Raw genomic sequence first — 21,599 nt, 5'->3', positions numbered from 1 at the left:
TGTTTTCGAGAGTCACACCAACCCAAAGGGAACCAGGTCACAGCACCACACATTCCTATCAATCCAGGCCATGGCTGTCCGCCTGGCAGCCAATCATTCTTCACCCTGCAGTCAAACCTTGTACAGCAACATATACATAGTATATACATAGTACTGTTGTACAATTTTTGTAAATGAAAATCACATGATAATTACTGTTTCAATGTCTTATTGAACTACCTTACCTGCACAGATCTGCAAAACCATATAACATAAACTACATAGACAAAAGTATCCGAACACACCTCTTCATGGGGCTGTCAGGGGTTGGACTCGGCCCCTGACTCCCAGTGAAGGGAAATCTCAATGCTTCAGCATACCAAGACATTTTGAACAATGCTTCTGTGCTTCCAGTTTGGATAAGGTCCCTTTCTTTTCCAGCATGACTATTTCCCAGTGCACAAAGCAAAGCTCCATAAAGACATGGTTGGATGAGTTTGGTGTGGAAGAACTTGACTGGATCACACAGAGCCCTGACCTCAACCCTGCTGAACACCTTCGGGATGAGCTTTAACAGAGACTATGAGCCGGGCCTTTTTGTCCACCATCAACTTCACAAATGCTCTGCTGCATGAATGGGCAAAATATTCCACAGAAACACTCCAAAATTGTGAAAAGCCTTCTTCAGAAGAGTGGAAGCAGTTAGACCTGCAAAACTGTATATGTATTTAGAATGCAATGTCATCAAAATCCCTGTTGGTGTAATGGTTAGGTGTCCCAATAATTATTTCTATGTAGTGTAGCTCTGCATTATATCCTTTTATTCAGAAGCTGAATTAGATGGTTGACCTTTTGCACCATTAAGTCATGTTATGTGTCTGCTAGCACTGTTAGCTAATGCTTAATGCGACTGGTCCTTTGAAAGAAAAAATAACATTGTCACATTAACAGTAACATTAAAGTTAGGCCACTTACTTTTAACAGGCTTTGTCTCACACATACTTAGGAATAAGGGCAAGGTTAATGTTAAGTTTTGCTCCAGGAAGGAATATAAGTATCATTTGGCATTTTTAGCTGCTCATCTGCAGATACACCCCACACCCACACAGTGAGCAGTATTTAAGTGAGTAAATACAGCTTCTGAATGACTGCTCTGCAGTGGTGACCACACTGCAATAATACCAACTTAAGTTGAAATGTTGGTGAGTGAGAGGCTCAGTTTGGGAAAGACAGGTACATTGACAAAGGAGTCTGTTATTATTGCAGTGCAGAGTGACATGGACACAGTGTTTGTGTGTGTGTGTATTTAAGTCTAGTATAAGCAAGTAAACAGTGCTTTTTCCACTATCCTCAAAACAGATGAGAACCAAACCCCCAGGAAGTGCCTTTTGTTGGCTTCATGCATCACTGAGTAACTGTAATAGGAGTGAATGTGGCTCCACCTCCAACACTGTAGGCAGTTCTCTTTAATACATCCACGGTAAGAACAGCTGTAACCACTGTAAGTCTATGCATCAAAGTCTATGCTGCTGCAGTAGCCTCAGAACACACACACACACACACACACACACACACACACACACACACACACACACACAAATTAAAAAGCACAGAATCAGAGAATCATTGCACAGATAATAGAAATAAAAAAAATGTAGCCAGAACTAATACACATTTTAAATCAAAAACACTAAAAGACTGTCCACACTAAGAACAATAACTATAATGATTACTATAATGATAATAATGATGTGAGCATCCACACTGACAGTGAAAAATGAAAGTAAAACAGCAGCACTGAGTCCTTACTGCACACTGAGAGATAAGGGTAGGCCAGCTAAAAAGCCTTTCCTAAAAGCAATCAATTAGCTCACATAGAAGAGGTCAGCTGCAGTCACAAACCAATATTAAAAGCTTTACAGCGATGGCTTTTGATTGGCTGTCAGTGTTTCTACTGTTCATCTAACTGCTCTGAAATTGATCCCAGTGATAACTTTTGCCACAGTTGTTACAGTTGTAATGTGGACTCCATCATCCACTTGACTGAGGACATTTTTTAAAACAAAACTGCATTTATTGTTACAGTTATCATTCTTGGTGTGAATGGTCCTTAAAGGCCTCATCACAACAAAAAAAATGACACAGTGAAATTCATCAGAATATCTTTGAGCCATGTGTACAGTGACCAAGAGAGTTCAATGTACTGCAACTTAACAAAAAAAATATGCAAAGAGACAAAACACAAGCAAATTAAGAAAACATCGTAAATATCTTTATCATAAGTACCATCTCACACACATTACAGAAGTGCTTCAAATTTCAAAAAAAGACAAGTGCTTCCAGAGGAGGCGCTGATCATGACTCAAACATGTTTGTTTTTGCTGGAGCTTGTGACTCATGAAGTTATTAAAGTTAGGTCTGTGTCATTGTTTATATCAAGTTGAGGAGTGATATGCCACTGTTCTACTGTAGTGCATAGACAGTGACTGCTTGAATGCACATATGCAACATTTTATATTTTATGTAAAACGGTGGGTATGCAAAATGTTTTATATTAGCACTATTTGCACTTTATTTAACTATTTTGAACTACAACTGCTGCACAACAGTTCTACATGGGAAAAATAAAGCTATGTCTTCCAGCAGTAAGCTGCCACTGATCACATCCCAGACAGGTGTGTATCAATTATATATCATTATATATTAATATTATTTATACTTGCTCTAAAATGTCACATCCGTTCCGGAAATTAAATATTATATACAAATATCACCGCAATTCATAGAAGACACATGGAATAAGAGTAGCCCATGGTAAAAGTTACAGGAGTCCAGACCTCAGAGACCTCCATGGTAGCTTTTGCTAAAGACATTGGCCAGCACCTCAAATTTGCAGATCTTCACAAGTCCAGATGCCTTGCTTTAACTCTTTGAGTGAATATGACCTGGATGACTGAGAATCTCCACAGATATCAAATTTCTCCAACTTAAAAAAAAATTGAGCACATTTACTGTATGTTGCTCTCATCTGTGAATCTACATAAATGGCATTTGTTATTTTAAGTGTGACCAGACCATGAGACTAATTCTAAACCAATATGGTTCCACCACAAACCAGCTGACACACTGCAAACCTGGGGAACAATAAGGGCCCCACCCTTACTACTCAATTTGTTGGATGTCCTTGTAATTTTCTTAATATTATACAGTTTTTGTCAAAGGAATAATTTAAGCTGAATGTTGGATCAGTGTTCTTGTTCTTATTGTTATGTTTATGGTTGAAATATATTATAGTGATTACTCTAGAAGAAAAAGGAGACTAGGTATGTTTGAGCTTGGTATTGTCTTTCACTCCTTGGCAACTCTGTTGTCATGTAGAAACAATTCTGCTCAGCTGAGCTGCTCATTTATTCTAAGAAGTACAACTCCAAAAGGCTCATTAGCATGAGATGATTCATTATCTCAGAGCATGAGGGCCAACACCCATTTTTAATGTATTCCCAAGAATCTTTCAGAGTGTTCAGAGATAAAAGAAAGATTAATTCCATGCCACTTACCAGAAACAAGGTCATGATTTGTTCCTGTCTTCACTAAGTGGTCAGTCTTCCTGTAGCCTGAAGATAATTATATGTTGTATATGGAACCAGAGGAAAGAGGAGCATAGCTTAGGAGGCTTTCATCTGCTCAATACACAGCTCATTATTCCATTCACCTGGTGTGACGCATAAAGAATGCTTCCTGTTCAAATGTTATGTGATGATTAATATATTTTAACTTGCAATTTCAGCCATGTAATCTTACAAATATTTGCGCTCACAAAAGCCTGAGAGATGAACACTGTGTAAAGATTTTTTTTTATCCTCCCAGAAGAAATATCAACTACTCCTAAATCATTCATGAATCATTATGGTATAGAATTTCAACCCCTCACTGTTTCTTTCAACATCTACATGACCATCAAATAACGTTTTATCGACCTGTGGTGCTCTTATGGAAAGGTCAGCGACTTCGATGGAGTGAGTTAGTGGAGTCTCAGTGGTCGATACATGTAGAGATGGTGAAGTGTTTGACAGCAGAGCACAGATGGAGAAATTTCTTTAACTGGCTCTGATATAAGGCAGTTTGTGCTCACTGCAAAGAAAAGAAAAAGGATCTAAATTCATTCAAGGATTCGAGGATTCAAGGAGCTTTATTGTCATTTCACACATCTAGAAACATGAGGTGGAACGAAATTAGTTTCCCTGGTCCCGGTATAAGCCCAATAACCTACAAAATACCTAATGCTATAAATATAAAAACAACACTATATAAATATAAAAACAACCAGAATAAAAAAGATATAAACAGTGAACAGGGATGGCAACAATATTTACAGCAGTATTGCGGTATTGTGCAAATGAAAGAATAGTGCAAATGAAACGACTAGTACAAAGTTCTGTGCAAAATGGCTGCATTGTGCAATGTTACATGGGTGGTAGTCAGGGGAGGGAGAGGGAGGTTGTTGTGTGTGTGTGTGTGTTTGGAGGGGGGGGGGGGTAGCAGCAGCAGGGGCTGCAGTCTCACAGCTTTTGGGAAGAAGCTGTTCCTCAGTCTGGTGGTCCTGCTTTTAATGCTCCGCAGCTTCCTGCCTGAGGGGAGAGGGGCAAACAGTTTGTGTGAGGGGTGGGTGGGGTCCTTCATGATGCAGGAGGCCCTTTTCCTGCACCTGGAGGTGTAAATGTCTGTGGTCTTCTGTGCAGCTTTCACCACCCTCTGCAGAGCCTTCTTCTCTGCTGCAGAGCAGCTGCCGTGCCACACAGTGATGCAGGAGCACAGGACTCTCTCCACCACACATCTGTAAAAATATGTCAGGACTGAGTTCCCCAGTCCGGCACGCCTCAGCCTCCCAAGAAAGTAGAGGTGTTGGTGTGCCTTCCTGATGAGGCAGGAAGTGTTGTTGCTCCAGGTGAGGTCGTTCGTTATGTGGACGCCCAGGTACCTGAAACTGGAGCCCATTTCCACCGCTGTCCCTTCGATGTACAGGGGAGGAAGGGGGAGATGTCTGCCCCTTCTGAAGTCCACGATCATCTCCTTGGTCTTTTTCACGTTGATGCAGAGGTTGTTCTCTCTGCACCAACCCTCCAGACGTTCCACCTCCTGCCTGTAGTCGGACTCATCGCTGCGGACGATGCGTCCAACCACAGCTGTATCATCCACAAACTTCACGATCAGGCAGCTTAGAGGTTGCGCTGAGCAGTTGTGTGTGAGCAGGGTGAACAGGAGGGGGCTCAACACACAGCCCTGGGGGGACCCGGTGCTGAGGGTGATGGGGGAGGAGGAGATGTCGTGGATTTTTACGGACTTTACATTGCATTCATTTTCAATGGACTTTAAATATTTATATTTACATTTATTTTAGAGTTATTAAGTTGTGGCATGTAGTACCATGCATCAGAATCAAAATCAAAATCAGAATCAGAATTGTCTTTATTGCCACATTAATAGGAATTTGTCTTAGTGATTGGTACATACATAAAACGTAAGAACGAGTAACATATAATAATACAATGAAATAAAATAGAATAAGGCAAAACAAAATAAAATAAGTAAAATAAATATGGAGGTAGTACAAGAGTGAGGTAGTACACAGTGGAAGTAGTGCAAGTAAGTGAAATAAACAGTACTGTATGTCAGGGTGAGGGGGAGCGATGGAGCTGGCACTTTCCGAAAGTCTATCATCATCTCCACTGTCTTCTGGGCGTTCAGCTCCTGGTTGTTGTTGCTGCACCAGGACACCAGATGGTCCAAATCCCTCCTGTAGGCAGACTCATCCCCGTCTGAGATGAGTCTGATGAGGGTGGTGTCGTCTGCAAACTTAATCAGCTTGACAGACTGGTGGCCGGAGGTGCAGCAGTTGGTATAGAGGGAGAAGAGCAGAGGGGAAAGTACACAGCCTTGGGGGGTACCGGTGTTGACGGTCCGGGTGTCCGAGACATTCTTCCCCAACCTCACATGCTGTTTCCTGTCTGTCAGGAAGTCAGTGAACCACCGGCAGAGGGGGTCAGGCACATTGACTTGACTTCATGACTACAGATGTCAGTGTAATCATTAAGTCCAGTGATCCTCAGCTTCTTGGGGACTGGAACTATGGTGGAGGATTTGAAGCAGACTGGCACATGGCATGACTCCAGAGAGGTGTTGAATGCATAGACCCACAGTGAGTGAAGAAAAACATAGATATGCATTACAGAAGAACTTGCCCTGCTATTAAAGAGGCTAAAGATGGTCTGCATTCATACAGAAATTAAATATGAAAAAGACATGATTATCCAACCATTTCACCCTCTGATCCTCTCATATCATCCCTCTCTAGAAAGACTCTCACATTCATCCTCAGGCTAAGTTCAGTGTGAAAGAGAGAGTAAGGAACACCTACTCTGTCATTTACAGTTCATTACCACTCCACAGCACTGAAACACTGTTTAATCTCTGGATCACATTTCAGTCTGCAACAAAAACTAAAATAGACTGCTGGGGAGAACTGTTTAGGCTGTATTTAGAAAGCAGCCTTAACTCCTATGTTTGAAGACTTAATACAGATTATGGATGACAATTTAAACTATGCAGAAGAGAAAAGACAAAGTACACACCAAATCAAACATCAAACACATCTCTTTACCATAAAATAGAGACGAGTGAGACAAGAAATTGCTGTAAAGACATAATAATTCACATGTTTTAATCATTTAAACCAAAGCTTCATGAATGAAAACAAAAATAAAGATACTGTTTGACGGCAGGTCATGAGAAGGCTACGTGGTCCAACTGGGTTTGAGTTGTTTTTGGTAATTACCACTTTAACAGCTTGTAGTTGCTTTGAAGGGTCCTCTTCAACATCTTTTCAATTCTGGTTGAAATCCAATAGACCCTGACCCTGCTAACTCTCACCAGTATGAATGTGTTGCAGCATGTGAAAAGCAAACAGAAGAGCCTCAAAACTGAGCTCTGCCAATACATGGAAAAAAAGAAATTGCTAACAACATTAAGAATAACATAACCTTACATCTTTTTTGTACGTATTGTTTTTTGTATGATATGATTTAAAATGATGACATTTCCCCTGCAGGGTGGTCCGGCTCAGCCTTAGAGATAGGGTGAGGAGCTCGGACATCTGGGAGGGGCTCAGAGTAGAACCGCTGCTCCTTCGCATCGGGAGCCAGTTCAGGTGGTTCGGGCTCCCTGGTAGGAGGCTTCCTGGATGTTGCCCTGGGCAGTTGTTTTGGACATGTCCATGCGGGAGGAGACCCAGGACCCAGGACACAATGGGGGGATTATATCTCTCATTTGACCTGGGAACGCCTTGGTATCCCTTTGAAGCTGGTGGAAGTGGCCGGAGAGAGGACAGCCTGGGCTTCCCTGCTGAGGCTACTGTGTCGTGTGTAGCTGTGCACCTGTGTAGCTGTGTTAATAAAAACAAATGATTAAAAAGTCCTCTGGTCAGGTTTTTCCAGCACCAATAAAAAAAATACAGGCTATAACAACTTTTTACACGTATTTCTTGCTTTAAATCATCCAGGTTCTGGCCTAACTAGTTTATCTCATGCGAAGCAACAATTTCTCCATTAATTAAGCACTTCTGTGCAGCATCCCTGGATGTGTGTACATTGCTAGATATGGTCAGTAAACACAGGTTTTGGCACAATGATGCCAAACCTGGTAACCTCATTGCAATGAAGCTGCACGATATCTTCTTAATTTTTTTTACTGCAGCTTTTATATTTGAGCGAATGCTTGAACGAAACAAGTATCATCTGAGTAAAATATTTCCAGGAAATAATAAAAAATGTAGACATCTTCCTTTAAATGTAACTCAACATAGATTTAAGCAGTAATTCACGGTTTAATCTGATTTAAGGTTGCAAATATATGATTGGATCACATCTTGAGAATAGAAGAAATTTAGCTAGTTGCTAAATCTGCATACAACATGTACACCCCTGTCAAATCAATTAAGGTCATTAAGGTCATTAAGGTCAATACAAACTAAAAGCAGGGGACTATTTAACCCATTAGTTAAACTTGTGTTGAACAAAATCAGTATTTAACTGGACAGTAAGTCATAGCTACTTCCAGAATCCTTTACTATACAGGGTTGAATATAGTCACTACAGCAGGTGTTTGGATCCTCTCAACTGGGTCAGGACTGACAGATTCTTATGGTGAGCAGGGCAGCCTGTTTCCCCTGATATTTGGCATAATGACCTCCACATTGCCAGCACTGACAGTTGCAGCTGTGGTCTTCTTTTTCCCTTCTCCATTCTGACGCTCTAAGGTTTTGTCTGAAAACCTCATAGAGATGTCGCTATACTGTCAAATGGCAAGTAACACAGGATTTTAACTTGACGAAAACACTGAATACATAGAACCCAACATTCCCCCTTGAGCAAGCACTTGGCAACAGTGGCGAGGAAAAGCTGCTTTTTAGAAGGTAGAAACCTCGGAGCAGACCCCAGCATCCCATTATCACAGTATCATCTGAGTAGTTCTGCATGTGGCAGAGCTCCGACTGGTACTGGAAATCAGATGTATAGAGTGTGAACAGGACCGGAGAGAGCACTGTGCCCTGAGGTGCTCCGGTGCTGCACAGCATCACCATCTCGCCTTTAGTCACTCATCTGCCGTACCAATTATCCTGGACACTGGATCATCTATCCTCTGCCATAGTTCTGTAAGTCTTCAATTCTGTAAGCCAAACTAATCTGAACTCTTTGTATAATGAAGTTTATTATTTCTCTTACGTTCTGCCTCTGAGTCATGCATGTTCTACATCATGGGTCCACAAATCTCTTGATGGTAAACGAACTCTACGTATATAGCTTTCTTCTAGTCTTGCTGACCACTCAAAGTGCATTACAGCATTCACCCATTCACACAAACATTCATACAATGTTGGCAAAAGATACCACGTGAGGTGCCACCATTCACATGAATATGCACACACATGGAACAGTCATCAGGAGCAGTTTTAGGTTCAGTGTCTTGCACAAGAACACTGACATGTAGACAGCAGTGATGATAGGGACTGAGATATCAAACTGATCCAGCGACTGGTGGACGACCACTCTGCCTCCCGAGTCACAGCCACCCCTATCTCTTGTCTCTATCAAAACAGACCCAGGGTGCGTTCAGCCCTTGAGAATTGCTGACCCTGTCTGGGATTATCTGGTTACACATTAGGCCTGTTGACAACAAGTAACAATGCTTGTTATGATGGCTCAGATCAGAGTGGGGCCACTGATCCTTTGCATTGAAAGGAGGCAGCTGCGATTGTTCAGGCATCTGGTTAGGATGCCCTGTTTCAAGGGCTACATATGTCATCTGACCTGGAAAGCCTAGGGATTCCCCCAGGAGGCCCCTGAAAACATTGCTGGGCAGTACAATGTCTGGAATACCATGTATACACTGCTACCACATCAAAGAATAACAAACACCATTTGAAAACTACTATGATCTCTTAGGAGTTTTTTTGTTATATGACTTTTCCGTGAAAGTCAACCCCCTTTTTCCTCACAAAATTCCTGAACTATAAATCATTTTATTAAGGGGTTTTTACATGAACAGAAGAGATTAAATAATAGTAGACAGTGCAACAAAACTCAGCTATAATGGCATCCTCCATTTGGAATTCAAAGCTCAGCACTGTCAACACAGTTTGCTATTGATTTGCCAACACTGAACACCAAAGATGGACCCTTTTGTATTGAATTTGCAACATTTGTTCTTATGTTTTCTGATTCATTTCAGATGAATTCCAGTTCATCATGATATGAACAAACAAGGTCAAAGTTAGTGTCCAGATATATTCTTGGCCCTCTGTAGATTTGTTCACTTGTTTTCACTCTGCCATAACATGTCAGATGTTATTAAGACATGTATTCAGGACACAGTGTGTCAATGGCCGATAGATAATGCAAAAGTATTAGTTATTCTGAGCACAAAATCTTGACCGCTATAGGCTGGAGTGCCATCAAACTGGCTATATTGAAGATCCCAAGAGGATCAGTGTCAATGATTGTTTTTTTTGTCATTGTCATTGTCATTGTGAAACAATAATGAAAAAGTGAAAAGCCTTGAAGTGAATACATTAATTTTGTGCTGATACCTGCTTGTAACACAATGATTTAAAAAAAGTACTTCCATCTGTGCTGTGTAAAATGCATCTATTGAATTTTTAATAACTCATGAAGGCAGTCTAAACATTCAGATTAAAATGTTGCTGCTCCAGTAGTTTCAAAACACGGTTCTATTCCTATCAATGAACTGTCAGAAGGCTATTGTTATTCTTATGAGTACATTTCAAAGTAGGACGATATACCTCAAGTCGGTTTTGTGATTATTCAAACTTAATGAAAAGACAGAGACGTCAAGGTTTTACAGGAATACAATGAACGAGACAGGAACTGCAGTCAGACAGCTGGCATTTAGAAATTCTGAATTATCACGTGCCTCATTTTCTTCCATATGTACAAATGAGGACCAGTAGTCAAGGCCTCTCATCCATTGTTCTACTTACAGCAATCTGTTAGTCAAGTGGTTACCAGAGAAGATGAAAAGGATGTTTCTTGGTGATATCCCAGAGAAAATGAGCCATAAAAAAGCTATAGGTCGATACAGGCTCTCACAATCTGAAGGACAAATGCTTATTTAGGTTAGGTACTGTTTACAGAGGTGTGGTGTTCATAAGGAAAATGTATGTGTCATTACCAACAATTTTACATTGCATAGAATTACCATGAACATTTTGCAGAGCTCCTGGGTTTGTGTGTTTCCTGTAATAGAAGAGGCTATTTTGATGGTGAGTGAAAGAGCGAGTACGCTGTACTGGGAACAGTCAGGAATGGGGTCAGAGTGATACAAATGAGCCACAGTGACTTTGAAGTAGTTGGTAAATTATTATTTTTTCAAGCAACACTGCACAAAGACAAGAAAATTTTAAATAAGGTCTTTGGTGGATGTGTCTCATCATTCAATTGATTAATCTTAAAATATACATGTAAAAATCATGTATTATCTTTAATATCAACCAACTCAAACAGGTTAGAATTGTGCAAATGTACAGAAACAGCATAGATTTAAAATCGAATCGAATAACCATATGAAAAATGTATGAATGTGCTTTCGTGTCTTGATAATTATACTCAGACAGACAAACACTACACTTGAAACACTATGGAATTTTAAATAGTGTACTGTACTGTGTATTACACATGTAATTTCTAATAAATGCGGAGATCAATGCTTCTCTGATTGCTTTTTTTTTTCCTTTGAACCAGAGAGACTGTTATGCAAATAGACTGCTGCAGTCCTTGACTATAATTGTGCGCAGCAAAATACATCCTTTTGGAAGATGACCAAGGCCTACAGAAGAATGCAGTACAGTACTAAACACTTTTCAATTGACTGATGAAAGTAAATTTAATATTTTTAATGATTAATAATCACCAATACTGTAGGATTGTAATTGCAACAGTAATGATACAACAGGTGCTGAGGTTAAGTACCAGGGAGAGTCGGTGTCGCTAACGCATAAAAAGTTGAACCCCGATGCAGAGTGAAAAAACGGACGGGCAGGCAGGCGAGGTGGAGCTCCAAAAACAATAAGTCTTTATTCTATAAAGCAAACTCAAAAAGCACACTTACTGTGGCATGGGATCTAATGAAAAAACTGTGGCAAAATCTCCTGGCAACAAAAAACATGGCATGGCATGGCATGGCACGGCAAGGCATGGCAAGGCAAGGCAAGGCAAAGGTTTCCTGGCAATACATGGAAAAAGTAACGCAAATGCTCTGACACAGGTGATTGGGAAGACAAGGACTAAATAGACATGACAACGAGACACAGGTGACACACATTAGGAGGGAGAAAGCAATCAGGAAAGCCAAAAGCAAAGCTACATGAAAACAGGACACATGGGGGAAATGACGCTTTTCAAAATAAAACAGGACATGACAAAAACCTTGAACATAATACATGGAAACACAAGACACACATGGAACATGACACAAGGACTCAAAAACCAAAAGACAGAACCAAGACGTGACAGAAACCTTGAACATAAAAGAGGAAACCACATGAGAGACAAACATGAAACATGGCACATGGACTCAACCATAAAACATGGAAAAACAAGAAACGTGACACATGGATTCAAAAACAAAAGGACAGAAAACCAGGACGTGACTGAAACCTGAACTTAAAACATGAAAAACACATGAGAGACAAACATGGAACATGGCGTGGACTACCAAAAATCAGAAAACAAAGCATAACCAAAAACATCAGGCATGACATTAAGAGACTTTACAGGAAGCATAAAGTTTGATAGGAAAGCATGAATGAGGATATATTATGTGACTCCTGAGTTAAAATGTTGTTTATGGCATTCATGTTTCAAACAGTGCGGTTTTACTGAGTGTAGAATCTCTTACAAATACAAATCTTCTGCTGTACCATTCTTAAGTTTCAACCAGGTTCATTCGCTCTTGGTGCCGCGAGAAAATGCAGGACGGCACTGTCTTTTTTAATTTTGTAAAATGGTTCAGTGTATTCTAAATGCTAAATGATAAGAAAGGACGCGCTGGAGCATTGTTCTGTAGCATTTAGTGAGTCTGCAATTCCTTTTTTGATAATATTATTTATTATTATTATTATTTATATTATTTATCAGCCACACAACATAAAGAGACTTGAGACACTGAAAATTGTGAGCATAATAATGTGATTTATTTCCATCCAAAAACATCAGTCTAAAGTTCTGTCAGCTGTCACCAAGCCCATCCATCCATCCATCCATCCATTTTCTATACCGCTTATCTGTCAGGGTCGCGGGGGAGCTGGAGCCTATCCCAGCTGACTACGGGCGAGAGGCGGGGTTCACCCTGGACTGGTCGCCAGTCAATCGCAGGGCCAACACACAAAGACAGACAACCACACACTCTCACACTCACACCTAGGGGCAATTTAGAGTAGCCAATTAACCTAATGTGCATGTTTTTGGTATTGTGGGAGGAAGCCGGAGTACCCGGAGAAAACCCACACAGGCACAGGGAGAACATGCAGACTCCACATAGAAGACCAGATAGAAGGCCCAGACTGGGCTGTCATCTAGTCTCACTCTGAAAATCTAAACAACACACTGATCAACAAGTCTGTTCACACTCTTCATTTATACTGTTGTCACTCTTCATATCAGACTGTCCTTGACTGTTTAGCTACACAGTGTGGCTGACTTATACTGTGATACTTCCTCACCAGGTTCTGTGTAAAACTATCCACTACCTTAGCTAATAGCTAATTCTACACTTTGAGCTAACCTGAAGGTTTCTTTCTTGGTCTGAACATTTTCCATTCATTACTTGAGTTATTATTAATACTGAGACAGAGTTTTCGATTGCTCTATTATACTTCTGCTTTACACCTCACTTCTCTGCCAGAGCGGCTCTGCTCACTGATACAGATGTAACTGGATGTCCCTGCCAGCCCCAGTAAACAGAAGAGGCAGTGGCAGCCTTTCACAACATACAACAGTCACTTTGCTTAGTCCTGATGGCTCCAAAAGGCAGCTAGTGTTCTGTGGCTTACATCAACCATAAGACCTTCCCACAGAGGTCCATTATCTCATGCTGAGAAATATAGCACATTAACTGGGCCCTTTGCTCTCTCAAATACTATCTCCTCTGCAGGAAATTCACCCTGGAGAGGGACCATAAAGCCCTTCATTGGTTGAAAAGGGAGAGTAATGGAAGATGGGACCTGACTATGCTGCCCTTCAGGCTCACTATTCATCACATCCAATAATTTGCAAATCATCTTCAAGAGAAGAATGTTTGTCCTAGAGATTTGATATGAGGCTGTTTACATTATGGCTAATTACTATTTATGACTGCTTTAATCCTCCATTCTGTATAGTATGAAGTGTGGACAGAATGAAACAACAGTGGTCAACTTAGAACACATGTACAACTGAGAAATTCACATTGACATAAGGAAAGAACTACTCACACTGGTGAGTGTTTGAATGGTGTAGTAAAGCATGGATATACTGTATAAGTAAGACAGAATCTACTGTGTTGATTGACAGTGAGTGCTCCTTGATCTGACATTTTCAGCTCAAATCAGTTGCTAGAATTGTCAAGACACCATCCATGGCGCTGTTCCATTTGTTTTTCTTTAGTTAATATGGTGGCAGTGACTGCTTATTTCTCATTTGTACTTATTGCATTCAAGATGAAAGGGTTAAGGAAGCCACTATATCTGTGCTTTACAAGTGTGCACAGCTCCAGGGCTGTCCCACTAAAAGCTTGAGGACTCACAGATGCAGACTTTCTGAGACCATTATGTGTTTTGATGAAGGGAAAAACCCTCACTGCATAGCACTGTGAGATTAACCCTCTGAAGTCATGTATAATTGTCAGTTGTTGACTATTTTTGATTCTAATTTTATATTTCAACTTAGAATTTTTTTTATCTTGCCATTTTGGAAACATTTTTGATCAGCACAACCTCACAAGTTATGTTATTTTTTTCATTTTGACATACTGTATTGACACACTGGACCTAAAATCACACAAAACTCTAAAATCCGACTGGGGAAAATGCGCTGAAGTGCGCTGAATGAAGTGCGCTCAATGCGCTGGTGTTTACTGCGTCTTCTTGCATAAAATGCGCGCCCCAAACGCGCACCAAACGTGATGGCAATGGTCATGAAAAAAACAGTGCGTATATTTTTTTATCATATCTCGGGTTTTACTTGACATATTAACAAAATTTAAAAACTGGTATATAATTTGAAGTGCCCACTTTCGACACAAAAAAACTGAGATTCAGCGAGGCTGCGTCTTGCAGCTACGTCGTCTTAAAGTGGTCTTGTGATAAGGACGCGCCGGCGTGTCTGTCGATTCCTGAGGGTTAAAATTACAATGGCAAAGTAAAAAGTAATCCTAAACATACATGTACTTTTTGGTCTTATGAAGATACGATAATGGCTTCCATATACGTTTACAACAACAACAAGAAGCTCAGCTCATTAAAGTATACACAGTCTGAAATATTGACCTTACTGTCCACATAAATGTCTCCAGGTGAAGTAAGGTCCCAGTTCTACAGCATTACAGTCTCCACACCTTCCAGCACTCACACAGTGAGAGTTCAAGGTTTATAGGATTTAGGAGGTAGGCTAACAAAGACAGTAACAGTAATGCAGTCTTCTGTGGAAAAAAATCTTTTAGGGCCCAGTGTCTGAAACCCACATCCTGTAACAGTCACTAACCCTAAAACCACTGAACTTAATGTTGATAGCTATTTATTGAGAAACCATTTGTTGTAAGAATGTGCATTGTGTAAATCAGGAAAATTGTTTTTCTGTGTAACATTTAATAAACAACATCCTCTGTGGATTTCTTTGTGCGAACTGTGGAGGGTCAAGGTTGGCTGGGGTGTTGTCTTTAATGTGTAAGAGAAACATTTTCTCAAAGCACTTCATCAAAATGGGGTGGAGTACATCAAGGTGGTATTCATTTAGAAGACACAATGCAGGCATTTTGTCTTGAAGCAGGTGGGAAGACTCTCCTGTGACAATGATATTTTAAAACATCAGAGGCATCAACATCACAAGCAGATGTTAATCTACACCATTTGCCACATTCTTCCCGTGTTGACAGGAAATAAAAGACAAAAAGCAGAGTCAGAGAACGTCCTTACTGCTGAAAGCATAAGATCAATAAAGCTCTGTAAAGCTGAGGGGAGCTGCAGAGTCAGGTTCATTACTATAACAAATACCTTTCACATTATCTCATTGTGTTCACATTTTCACTGTTATTGTAAATTATCTACTTTTGTAAAATATGGCCGAATATTGCTGTAGTTATCTCTGACTGTAGCTATAGCTACCATTAGCTCAGTTAGCCATGGAACTAGAGGCTCTGTACCTGGACCGCAAGCTTGGATCAGAGGGAGTCGCCATGAACAATGGGGCTCAGATCAGCTGGGCTACTCGGCTAGAACAAGGCTGGACACCAGACTGGGACCAGATTCAGCCTCTATGGACGAGAGGACGCGGCATACTGAGTGAGAGATTGTCTGGCATCATCAGTGGGTAAAAACAGTTTGTAGAGGCAGAATATTTTCACACCTTAATCTGTGAATTGAGGATTTATTTCAACCAGACAACAGGTGATAGTGGAGAAACAAACCAAAACCATTTTGCTAAGTTTTATTTTGTTTCAGTGGAGTTTGAAAATGTGTTTTGCAATGAGTCAACAAGGGGTGTCTAAGTTGGTAACAGAAAGAAACTTGGATTCAGAAGCTTTAAGAACATTTAATTTCTTGACATTTTCTGACTTTATCTGGTCTATCCATTTGACTTTATGCTAGGAAAGCTTGTGAAACTTAAACTTGCAGCTAGCATATGTCTCTTAGTAAAGTTGTTCTGACAGGTCATTGATATATTGAAAGCTTTTTAAAATATTGAGAGAATAGATACAGTTTAAATATTAAAATAGCAGCACTTTAAGTATTCACAGTGTGAATGCGTTTTGAGTTTAACTGTAAGAATCCCATTTATGTGAAACCAGACTTTTGTTTTCCTCTGAGTACTTTTATGCTCCAAGAGAGCTGGAGGAAAGCCAGTTGCTGCATCATTTCAATTTGCAAAATAACTTACATTTTAATTCTAGTGTAAATCTTTATTCATGAAACTTGAATTTATTTGTCTATTCATGTAGTATTTAAGTAAGTGTTCCTGAAAAACATGATTCACCCACACAAAAAGACTGATGGGTTAGGTTAGGTTAGAAAGGTGATGAATACAGGCCTAGTAACAATTACAGTATTATTGCCCAGGTGTCATTCAGTGATCACACATCACCTCCTACTGACATTTCTTTCAAAACAAGAGCTGAACAGCAGACATCATGAGCGCTACTGATTCCAAGGATGGAAAACAAAAAGTCCTTCATTTGTATTTACCAACAAGAAAAATCTGATGCAACAACTGTAGGATGTGTGGCATGTCTGCACCGTCCTTGACCTCTCCTGTCCGCACTGACCCAGTGTTTACTGTTATAGCGCTTGACTATAACTGACCATTCCTCGCATAGCTTCTCTAGCTTCACACACATGCTTTGGTGAGCAACGCATTATAATATCTGCTCCCTGGAGAATGTGGCCTATTTTGTATATAAGTCACAGGGCACTGCGATATCGTTGTCTCCAATGTACAGGACATGAACACATGAAATACCAGCTTTAAAGTATGTAAACACAAAAGTCCTGCCTCTCAAATGCACCATAGGGGCCGAGAAAATTCCCAGGCACACAGTTTGTTAATTACTTTTGATAATTTAAGTACTAACTGATTTGTTAGGGAACTTACACTGCTAAAGTACAATATCAACTAAGGTGGGTCGTTATTATTTTCTAATGGCTCTGTCCAACCCATTCAAACTCCCAACTCATCACAGTTTAGTCAGTGGTGATAAAAGTTTCAAACTATATGCTGTTCTATTTACTCCTCAAGTTGTTTTTGTTCGACATTCCAAAACACAAAGATCTTAATGCAGGTCCTTCCTTCATACTGCTGTCAAGCTCTATAAGGAGTATGGTGTCCGGTAGACTGCATTCATTAATTCATCACATAAAGAGCTCACTCATGTGCAATATGTATGCCCATTATGTACCTGTTGTGTGCACTTCAACATATAAATACCAACACACACACACACTTATTCATTATGATACAATAAAATCTGACTCTCTCTCAAGTTAATGTTAACTGGTTTTGTGATATCCATTTTCTTTGCACCATGGGTAAAGGAATGGAAATCTGCACACATTTGTAGCTCAACTGGAAGTGTATTCCAATGGTTAAGGGCTGTAAATGAAAAAGTTGTGATGTTGTGAAATTAGAGCGAGAGGTACTATTGATTTGTTCAGAGATGAGCTGAAAAAAGCTCTTCAAAGGCGGAGAATTTGTATTAATAATATAATAATCTTAAATACTAGTCGAACTTCTGAAAGCAGAATGAGATTCTCAGAACTTCAGAGACTGTGTTTGGACAAAATGTGGCTGTGATGCTGATTTTATGATTTCCTGTCAAAAACTTTTAGAGCGTGTTTAAATAGACTCAAACAGTCTTACTGGCCTGAGACCAGTGATTATAGAGATGTGGAAAAATCTTATCTTATTACTGATTAACATTAACAATATATTTCTACTGGAGCATAATGGTTGTCAGAGTGATAACTTTCTGGGTTGCTTTCCAATTGTAAAATCTTCATAGTCTCTTAGAATGATGTTAATTAGTTAGCTTGATAAGTTAGACTCACTTACCTATTACTCAAACAGGCCTTCCAGGATCATATTTAATCCTTTCATCAGGACCTGGAGCAATATAAATACATGAATGTCCATTATAATTCTGCAACAAAGTGATGCCTAACCACTTAATGAGTCATTTTATCATTTTATAAGTGTGTCAGGTTGGGCTCAGTCAGTAACCGGCTTTTGCATACTACAGAACTGTTTGTTTCCTTTTAATTTCCTTTGAACTCTTTTTTAGTCCCTTCATTTTCTAAATGTTTTCCTATCTTTTCCTATTGTATTTGTTTTTATATACCAGATTGTTTTTATTTTAAAACCAGGGATCTCATTCCTAAAAATGTTCTGAACTTAAGACCATTTCCACTGGTGTGCTTGGTGGGCAGAAAAACACAGCTATGGTTGATATTAAAGAAAAATGGTCTTGGTTAAGAATTTATGAATTTAAGAATTGTCCAAAAATAGGGACTATGGGTTCTCTGATTCCTCACACATTGATAATTGATCTCATTGCTCATAGAGCTCATGTAAAGTTCACCACAGGCTGATCTGTTTTCTGTTACTGCCTTTATGAAGAACTTTGTAACATACACTATATTGCCAAACGTATTCACTCACCCATCCAAATAATTGAATTCAGGTGTTCCAATCACTTCCATGGCCACAGGTGTATAAAATCAAGCACCTAGGCACACAGACAAATATTTGTGAAAGAATGGGCTGCTCTCAGGAGCTCAGTGAATTCCAGCATGGTACTGTGATAGGATGCCACCTTTGCAACAAGTGCAACAAATTTCTACTACTGCTACTAACTATTCCACAGTCAACTGTCAGTGGTACTATAACAAAGTGGAAGCAATTTGGAACAACAGCAACTCAGCCATGAAGTGGTAAGCCACGTAAAAAGACAGAGTGCGGTCAGCGGATGCTGAGACGCATAGTGAGAAGAGGTCGCCAACTTTCTGCAGAGTCAATCGCTTCAGACCTCCAAACTTCATGTGGCCTTCAGCTTAGCTCTACAACAGTGCATAGAGAGCTTCATGGAATGGGTTTCCATACCAAGTGCAATGCAAAGCGTCGGATGCAGTGGTGTAAAGCACGCCACCACTGGACTCTAGAGCAGTGGAGACGTGTTCTCTGGAGTGACGAATCACGCTTCTCCATCTGGGAATCTGACGGATGAGTCTGGGTTTGGCAGTTGCCAGGAGAACGGTACTTGTCTGACTGCATTGTGCCAAGTGTGAAGTTTGGTAGAGGGGGGATTATGGTGTGAGGTTGGTTTTCAGGAGCTGGGCTTGGTCCCTTAGTTCCAGTGAAAGGAACTCTGAATGCTTCAGCATACCAAGAGGTTTTGGACAATTCCATGCTCCCAATTTTGTGGAAACAGTTTGGGAAATCCCCCTTCCTGTTCCAACATGACTGTGCCCCAGTGCACAAAGCAAGGTCCATAAAGACATGGCTGAGCGAGTTTGGTGTGGAAGAACTTGACTGGCCTGCACAGAGTCCTGACCTCAACCCGATAGAACACCTTTGGGATAAATTAGAGTGAAGACTGCAAGCCAGACCTTCTTGTCCAACATCAGTATCTTATCCCCCAATGTGCTTCCGGAAGAATGGTTACCGGTAATAATTCCCATAAACACACTCCTAAACCTTGTGGAAAGCCTTCCCAGAGGAGCTGAAGCTGTTATAGCTGCAATGGGTGGGTCGATGTCATATTAAACCAAATGGACTAAGAATGGGATGTCACTTAAGTTCATATGCCTGTCAAGGCAGGTGAGCGAATACTTTTGGCAAGATGGTGTAGATATTTGAAAGTGCTATAAATTAGGACAGCAAAAAACTACTAGTGACAATAAATGCCCATCCATTGTGTGCCACAAAGAGAGAGAGAGAGAGGAAGTCTAACTTTGGAACCTGATAAGCTGTGCTCCATGTGGGACAGGGTGATATCAAAGGGAATGCATGCTGACTGTTGCCATGGTGATCAGAATTCAGCTTGGACATCTCCTAATTATAAGGCAGAGATGTGAAAAAAAAAAGGAATGAATGAAAAGGAATGAATATCATGAACCAAACTCGTCATCATTACAGGAACAGTAGTCAATAGTTCCTGCTCAGTATAGGCACTATTGATACAGAGTGGTGCAATAAGTTCACAGTTCTCAGAGAACACAGGGCAGGAGTCATGATGCTATGCAGTGTTGCTACCCAGTTCTAACCCTTTAATCTGTGCATCCTGTCTGTCAAATATTTTTTGGCATATTTGTCCATTTATCACCAGTGGGAGGGAATCCCATCCATATAATGATGTTTGTTGAATTTGAAACTTGATATACAATGAAACAACGCATGTTAGGTCTTGCTGCAGATGCATGATGCAGAACTGAGAGTAAGAAATTGTTGGAGAATATCAGCACACATACATTAAGGTAAGAAACCAAAGCTTGACAGAGAGTGATGCATAGATCCTGAGGCCAAAATATCCCTCATGAAGATGCCGGGCTTTCCTTTCTAACCCACAAAAAATGCTTGTTGCAACTCATTTATCTGTGTCAGATTATTTCAAATTTAAAAAGGATGAATAATTGATTTATTCATTAGCTGAATGTGACATCCTGAAGAGTTAATAAAACATAATCTCTAAAAATGGGCCTAGAAAGACATTCCCCAGTACAGCAATTCATCATTTTGGTCAGGCTTTACATCATGCTATTAAATTCAGTCGAGACAGTACAATTATTCATCAAGTAAATTGCAGTGCAAGAGGTCCAAGCCTGCCATACACATGTAACATACAACGGGGGTTGGATCAAATGTGAGGCATTGTGAGCATATTGAAAAATTATTGTGAAACAACAACGGTTCATATGCCCATTACTTTGATTTGATATTTTCACTATTGGCCAGATTACTATGATATTTGGTATCGATGTTCATAGTCCCAGGCGATGAATCTTCTTGCTTTGGTGGCCCTTCGACAGTTACTATAATACTGCTTTCAAGTCAAATATTTCCCTTGATCAACTAATTTTCCTATGACAGGATGCTAAACTATCTGTCTCGTTCTATGACACGGGCTGTAGATATTCATTGTTCTCAGAGGATGAATTCTAATGTTTTTGAAAGCACCCTGACACTTACACAAGCAGCACCATCAGATCCAATCTAATAAATGCTAACTGCTATGAAATACGCTTAGGACATACAAACAATGTTGGGTCACCAACTAAGCAAAGCCAGTAAGAGTAATAGTATGGTCAT

This window comes from Scatophagus argus, chromosome 17, assembly GCF_020382885.2.
Source record: "Scatophagus argus isolate fScaArg1 chromosome 17, fScaArg1.pri, whole genome shotgun sequence".
Lineage (NCBI taxonomy): Eukaryota > Metazoa > Chordata > Actinopteri > Scatophagidae > Scatophagus > Scatophagus argus.
This window is presented reverse-complemented; position numbering follows the sequence as displayed.